General features: G+C 52.8%; 1 long non-coding RNA gene across 1 annotated transcript; it reads left to right on the top strand.

Annotated features, from left to right (window-relative positions):
* The first annotated feature begins 1,585 nt into the window (after positions 1-1,585).
* On the top strand, positions 1,586-7,188 carry LOC116591566. Its single transcript, XR_004286053.1, has 3 exons — positions 1,586-3,320; positions 4,349-4,444; positions 5,196-7,188. It is a non-coding gene; the product is annotated as an uncharacterized LOC116591566 (long non-coding RNA).
* Positions 7,189-7,668: the final 480 nt, after the last annotated feature.

Raw genomic sequence — 7,668 nt, 5'->3', positions numbered from 1 at the left:
TGAAAATATTCTGAATTAGATTGTAATTGATGGTTACACGATCTTGTGAATATACTAAAAACAAACAAACAAACAAACAAACAAAAAACCAAACCCCTGAATTAGGAGCTTTAAATGTGAATTTTATGGTATGTGAATTAAAACAAAACAAAACAAAACAAAAAAAAGGAGCTGGGGCACCTAGGTGGCTCAGTCAGCTAAGCATCCAACACTTGGTTTTGGCTCAGGTCATGATCTCAGGATCATGAGATTGAGCCCTGTGTGGGGCTTTACACCCAGGGGGGAGTCTGGCTTGGGATTCTCTCTCTCCCTCTCTCTCTGTCCCTCACTGCCCCACCCCCCCAATAAATAAATAAATCTTTAAAAATAAGAATCTGATAGAAATGACTTTATTCCTCAGTATTGATAACTGATAAAGGCTTAATGTGCCACTCTTTTTGTTTTAACCTGGGCCAACCCCTCCTGCCAAAGTCTACAGAATTTATTTTCTCAGAAAGTCCGGCTCCTAGGACTTGTGATTTTATTCTCAGCTGTGATTGCTACTGGGCTGCCTCCAAAGCCTGAAGAATCCTATAACAGGTCATGGAGTTTGAATTTGTTATTTTAGGATTTATGCTAACTTTCCTGCCATATGAATTCTTTAAAACCCGTTGTTATCTTGTTCCCATAGTCAGGTTCAGTTGGAAGGATGAGAGTGAGGCCCTTTACAGTTGCAGAAAGTATTTTCAGATTCACCACTCTTTTGATGTTAGACATTTAAATGTAAACGCGCATTATGACTGGCCCCACAGCGGTAGGCCCTGAACTCTAGCCCCGGTTTCTGACTCCAAAAATCTTAGTCTTTCTTAGAACAAGCCAAATGGGTTTGTGAACAGGTCATGGAGAAAAGGCCTCCCGTTCAGCCCTCCAAGGATATTACACAGGCTCTTTGGCATTTAAACAACAGCTTCCGCTGAGAATCGTCCATTGGTCTGCATTATACAGAATGACCCCCAAATCAGTCTTGGGAAACTTCCAGAGATTGAATGGCTTCCTCCAGTATGCTCACCTCCTTCACCGTGCCGTTTAGGGACCCATTTTCCCTCCTGCAGCATCACAGACACCCCCCCCCCCAGCACACTTGGGTACCTGCACTGTGTGCACGTGTGTGCGTGCACACACACACACACACATGCACACAGACCTCTCTTTAGGGCTGAGAACTGAGTCACCTGGCTGCCTTCTCCTAGGAGTACTGTGATCTGGGCTGAGTCCCCTCTTGTATGTTTTTTCCCCTTTTTTTATTATGGTAAAACACACATAACACAAAAAGTACCATTTTAATCAGTTTCAAGTGTACAGTTCTGTGACATTGTTCCCCATTTGTCTCCAGAACTCTTTCATCTTCCCAAATTGAAACGCTGTATCCGTTAAACACAAACTCCCTGTTTTCCCCTCCTCCCCATCCCTGGCAACCACGCTCTACTCTCTACTATACTTTCTGTGTCTGTGATTTGACCACTCCTATAAGCAGAATCCTATACTGTGTCACCTTCTGCCACTTGTATTTCTCGATGGCAAAGATCTCCTGATTCCAGAGCTGGCCCCTGGGACTGGGTGTCTGATGGCGTGACCAGCCCAGGAAGAGGGACAGCAGAGCCCGGAGAGCACAGGAACAGCCCTGGTCAGCATCGGGGGGGGGGGGGCTCTTTCACCCCGACGACAGCTGGAAATTCTTTCTGCTCTGCTGCAAGCTGAGTGTGACAAACCGGAGACTTTTCAAACCCAGTCCCAAACACAGGCATTCTCCCCTCGTCAGTCTGTCTCCTGGGCCTCCGCGGGACCGCTGTACTTCCCACGCAAAGCAAAAACATTCGACTGTGGGAGTCCTTTCCTGGGTCAGCTTGCTCCTGCTTATCCTTGAAAGGGAACATGAGCGCCTCCTGAGAACTGTTTTTCTGCTCCAGGTTGTATGGAATGTGGTATAGAGGACTCTCGAAAGGTCCCTTGCCGTTCCCAGCAGCGATGGCACCATCCGCGCCATCCCCAGGGTGGCAGGCCGTTGTGTTTCCTCAGCCAGGTCTTTGAAATTTACCAAAAGGATTTGAGTCTCAGGCATGATCCTTCCACTGGCTTTTGTGAAGGTAAACGAACCCATTCCTTCTGAAACTGAAAAACAGTATCCTTCGCTGGCTTTGAGGTAAGGCCACCGCTAGACTGGCAGCAAGGAGAACTGGAAATGAGTCTAACAGGCACTGGGATGCCCCAGGCTGAATCCGGTGGTGGAGCTGAGGGTGTTCTGTGTGGTGGAGGCCCCAGCACAAAGACACACAAGCCCTTGCTGAATGAAAAAGCTTGGCTGTCTCCAAATTCCCACAAAGTGATCTATGTGACTACCGGTGTGGACGGTCATACAGAGGGGTGGTGTCCTATTTGACTTTTAGAAAAACACACTGATTTGTTTATTTTTATATGGTGCATGTCCTTAGAGGAGCTTCAAGCCTTAACAAGCTTCAGAAATCTTCCTGCTATGAAGACGGTGCCGTGGGGAGTGCAGGAAATGCTCTGCCCACCCCTGCAGAAGACCTAGCTGGGGGAAAGCTTTATCGTGGGTGTTGAGGGTTAGAGGGGTGGGAGATTTAGAGGAGAACAAAGAGGGAGATTTTTTCTCTGGAGACGCTGGGGATGATGGCATCCTTTGCTAAAAAAGGTGAGCAAGTAATTTCCCTAGAGGTTCAGAAAATAGGGCTGTACTCCCTGTTGGCTGTTCAGTGTAGGCTTGGGGGTGGTGGCGGGAAAAGGGGCCGGGTGACCCCTGGCTCCTTATCCAAGGTCTCTCTGTTCTGATTCCATTCCACCCAGTGTGTGGGAGGAAGAGAAGAGTTGAGGACAGTTGGAGGGCATGGGCCATCGGATGATGGGTACCTTGTCTCTCTAGAACGGCACTAGGAACCAGGAGGCCAGTGCTGGGATGTGATGCTACCATCAACTGGCACCAAAGACCTGGGGCCACTCTGACCGCAGTTTTATCGTCTGTGAGATGAAGGGAAAGGATGTGCAGTTTCAGGTTGGCCTGTAGGACCACACAGCCAGGGGGACAACACACACACACACACACACTGGGATGCAGTTGTAATAGGAAACAAATACTACTTTAAGGGCAAATGGGGAACTGGAGAGATGGATTCTACCTTTGGGATCTTACAGGTCTCTTGGAGCAGTGGGTTATGGATGAGGCCTTCAGTATGGTTGGACGAGGTGCTGACAGGCATGGGAGCAAAGAAGAGGAGGTGTCTCTGACTGATAAGACAAGTGAACAAAGAGAGGAGCCAGAAAACTGGGTGAGTGCAAGATAGCAAGTTCTGGGAGGGGAAAATTGGGGGTTATGATCCGGGAACACCTCACATGGCGGGTCCTCAGTCAGTATCTTCAAGTGATGATGGCCGTGACAAGGACCGGGCTGGAAGGTCAGGAGGGTGTCTCCTTGGCTGGGGACCCAGGAGCAGCACCAAGTCCACATGGGTTTCTGAGAAGGAGACCGGCCACTCTGATGAGCATGGGTGCCCAAGGGCAGATGGACACAGAAGGGGAGACCCAGTGGCCGAGGGGAAAGGTCCAAGGGAGAGATGACAAGAGTTTGAATTTAGATAACAACATCAGGATGGGGAAGGATATACCAAAGAAGGTTCTGCAGGCTTCTGGAGGCTGACCAGATATGCAAGGAGAGGAAGGAGCAGAGGAAGACAGTTCTGAGGATTTTGAGCCTGGGCAATGGGAGGGGTGGAGATTCATGAACAGAGACAAGCAAGCTCAAGAAGAGCGATGGGTCAAGAGGGGGAGGTGATCAGGGTAATAGGAGAGTCTCTGGGGTGTCTACCTGGGGTGTGTATCGAGAAGGCCATTAGGATGTTTCAGTGGCTACTTGGGCTCATGGCAGGAAGGGTTGAAGATGTGGGTGTAGGTAAGATGGACAGGCTGGGCAAAGGGGCAGGGAAAGAGCACCTGCATGGAGAGGAGAACGGAAGCCTGGGAGGAGGGGGCCCGGAGAGCCCGAGGAGGAAATCTGGTGGCCGGGGGAGCCTGAGCCATGCGAGAAGGAGGTCCTGGAGGTGGCTCCTGGGCCACTGTGGGAGGAAGGCCTCTGAAAATGGCCCCAAGCAGCAGCCAGCTGCCAAAACCTGAAGAGAGGAAATAGAAGCAGAAGGTGTAAGGGCCCCTAAAAAGAACTTTGCGATAAATGGAACGAGAGCAAAACAATGGCGAGTTGAAAGGAAGCGGGGCCAAGGGAGGAGGCCATTTGAGGGTAAGGAAGACGCGGCCGCTCTTCCGCCCCCGACTTCTCAAATGTGAATGCGTGTTTGCACCACAGGGAATCCCATTAAATGCAGCTTCTGATCCGGGAATGAGGGCAGGGGACGACATAGCACAAAGGGACAGGAGCCGATGATGTCCCACCTTGGGCCGGGTGAGTAAGTTTGTTTTGGAGAGCATGGCGGTTGGTGGGGAGGGTGGTCACGTGCCCTCAGACCGAGAAGGAGAAGATGGACGTGTGTGGTGAAGGAGCCGTGGGGTGGGGAAAGAGGCATGGGGAAGCCCCTCCAGAGACACCTGGACCCTCGGGGTCCTGCAGATGGAAGGTGGAGGTGGGCTCTTGGTGGGGGGTGACCCAGGAGGGTGGAAGCCTCAGGGACCATGGTCTGGCTGACTTGCCGGCCAGACAGGAGAGCAGGGCCTTGGGTAAGTTGTGTGGCTCGTGTGGCCACAGAGGGAAAGGGTGGTCGACCCACGAGGGTTCCTCAGCCCAAGGGGGCACATGAGAGCTTGGAGGAAGAAAAAGCTCCTGATGGGACATGGGGTGAGGGCGGTGAGCACAAGAGAGGTGGGAGAGAAAGGAGGAGAAAGGAAGCGGTGAGAGGGGAAGCCGATGTTCCGGAGCCCTTAGGGCTGAGGTTTGCGGGGGAGCATTGGAGGTGGCTCAGGGGACAAGCAGCTGAGACACAGCAGGCCGGAGGCTGTGCAGGCCAGGGGCTGAGGCATGAAGAGAGGGAGGCTGTGGAAGATCCTTCCATTTGTTAGCCACAGCTCCTGTTTGGGAGCCATCGTGGCAGAGGGGGCCTGCCCTGTTCTTGGTCACTCAACCCCCGCTTCCCGATGCTCCTTGAGCGTGGCTGTGGGGGGCGGGGTGCAGAGGCTTGAGTCTCTTGCCTTTGGACCAGGATGCGGAGGGAGGCTGTGAAAAGTGACTCACTCTGTGAGGACTCATGGGCACCTGCTCGAGGACACACCGTGGTCACCCCAGCGACCTGCAGTTGCTACCCCGGGCCAGGGAAGGTGGCAACCCCACTCTGAGGTCAAGCCATTCGACCTTGAGATTCCAGCAGTTTCCCTTTCCCAGCCCCTGGGAACCCCCCTCACCTCTCCCACAAGGCCATGTCTGGAAGCCGGGGAGCGCTCCTGGCATAGCCCTGAGTAGGGGGAGCTCTGCTGGGGACGGAGGACAGGCCACCGGCACTTCCTGCCCTGGGACGACAAGCCAACCACCCGGCTGGACACCCCACTCTCAGCTTGTTTGCTCAGTTTGATTCTCTTTCTCCCCCTGGCGAGCTTCAGCGTGGAGCTGTTTGCGGTTCATCAGCAGTTTATGGAAACTGTGGCGTCTGGGGAGGAAAGAGGAGTGAGTTCTCAGATGCCGTGTCCTGGGCCTTCCTAGTAGGTCTCCCCAGGCCTGAGGCGGGCCTCCCTGGGCCAGACCCTCAGCTCTTGTCAGAGCCCCTCATGGTGTACTTTTTTAGGCCCCTTGGGACATGGACCAATGCCTGCCAGAAACGGCGTGGGCTCCTTCCCTCCAAATCAGAACTTCCTTTCTTTCTTCCCTCTGCAAAGACCTGGGGGTTTCTTTGCCTTTCAGCCCCCGACTCTTCCTCACTTTGCAAGAAGGACGCAGGAGGTGGGGCGTCTGGCCTTCCTATGGCCTTGTCCTCCCCGGTGATCTACGACTGCTCCCGCATTGCCAGACCCCCTCTGTCCCCTGCACCACAGCGGGAGGGGGATGGGTGGGGGGTGGGGGACGCAGCCTCCAGCCCTTCCTGGCCTTGCCTCCTCCACATCTATCCGTCCCGTCATTCTATCCACCCATCCCTGTGTTCCTTGTCCCTGCCCCGTGCCCCTGGTGATTTGTCCACATTGGAGGAGGGAAGCTCTGAAGGATTTGTGCAGAGACCCTGGACAGAGGAAGATAAATGGAATTTGCAATAAATCTAGGAGCAAAGTTGTAACTTGACTTAAAAACAAACAAAAGGGCCAGAACTGCACTTAAGCTCAGCAGAAGCTCATCTCCCAGTGTAAACAGAAAAGGGCGGACGTGGGCCAAAGAGCCTCGCTCTGGCCTGGGACAGCCAGGGAGGGGTCTGGAGCAGGCTGGCGGCCGCCCACTTCCTCTGGAAGGGACTGGTGGAGAGGTCTCTGCAGCCTCGTGAATAGAGAAAGAAGATGCTGGTCCTGTGGCTATTTGCCTCTCGTTTTTCCATGACTTACCCTTTTGAAATGACACTCTCAGGATCAGGCTGAGAAGGCTGGTGGGCGGAAATGCCTTCTCAGCCTGTGACTGTGGCGAGGGTCGGTGGAAAAAAGCTTGGAGCTGTAGAGCACAAACCCAAGTGATGGGCATGTGCTCCCAAGGCCTCAGTCTTCCCCAGACTGGAACAGTAGGGAGTTCACTTAGACCTCTCCACTAGCTCCAAGAGGCAGAGCTCATCACATTGGTCTCCCCGCAGACAGCGGCCTGCTCAGCATGACCTTGGAGGGGTCACTCAGGTGGGAATCGCCATGCCTCGCCTAGAGGCAACTACCACAGTTACAACATTTTGCCTTTACATAGAATTTTGAAGTGCTGCACAGATCTTCTGTGTGGAACAGATACCGGCCATGTTTTACAGGTAGGAAAACTGACACAGAGAGGGAAAAATACCGATCCAAGGTCACACAGCTTATCAGCAGTTGACCTCGGTCCGTGCAGTGGAAAAGTCGGGTCTTGAAATACAGTCAGCTGAAGATGAACTGTGTGACCTTGGGTGAGTTATTTAATCTCTCTTGGTGCAGGCTTTCCTCTATAAGAAGCGACTCACTCCGAAGTTTAAGCAGATCGGCTGACCCCCCCTAATAAGCCCAGACTGCTCTGTGCCTGGGCTTATTAACCTCTGAGGAACTGAACGGTGTGTCGAAGAATATACAAAGCCACACTTTAAACATGGCACTTCTTTCTTGAGCTTCATTGCTATACTTGGGTATTTCCGGGCTTCACATTGGAATCACCTGATGAGCTTCTGACAGATACCCTCGTCAGGTCCCACTCTGAGCAAGCAAAGCAGCATCCTGGGAAAATGGTTAGTGCTCTGCATGTTTGAAGAGCTGCCCGGGTGAGCCTTGTATGCAGCGTGGGCTGGGTACGCTGATTCACAGTTCCGAGTCGGCAGCTCAGGAAGCCCCAGAGGTTCATGCCCATGGAGAGAAGCAGTGACAGACAGACAGTTCCCTACCCTCCATCTCTCAACTACTGCTCAGACTGGTGTGCAGATGAGACCGAATTCCAGAAGACTGCGCCCCCAACAAGAGGAAAGGGAGTGAGCTTGGACAGAGGTGGAGAAGTTTGTTGGAGTGGAGGCAGGAAGGCTGTTCTAGGTTCTCTAGTTT

Source organism: Mustela erminea, chromosome 5, assembly GCF_009829155.1.
Source record: "Mustela erminea isolate mMusErm1 chromosome 5, mMusErm1.Pri, whole genome shotgun sequence".
Lineage (NCBI taxonomy): Eukaryota > Metazoa > Chordata > Mammalia > Carnivora > Mustelidae > Mustela > Mustela erminea.
Note: the sequence above shows the minus strand (reverse complement) of the source record. Positions and strands in the feature narration are given on the sequence as shown.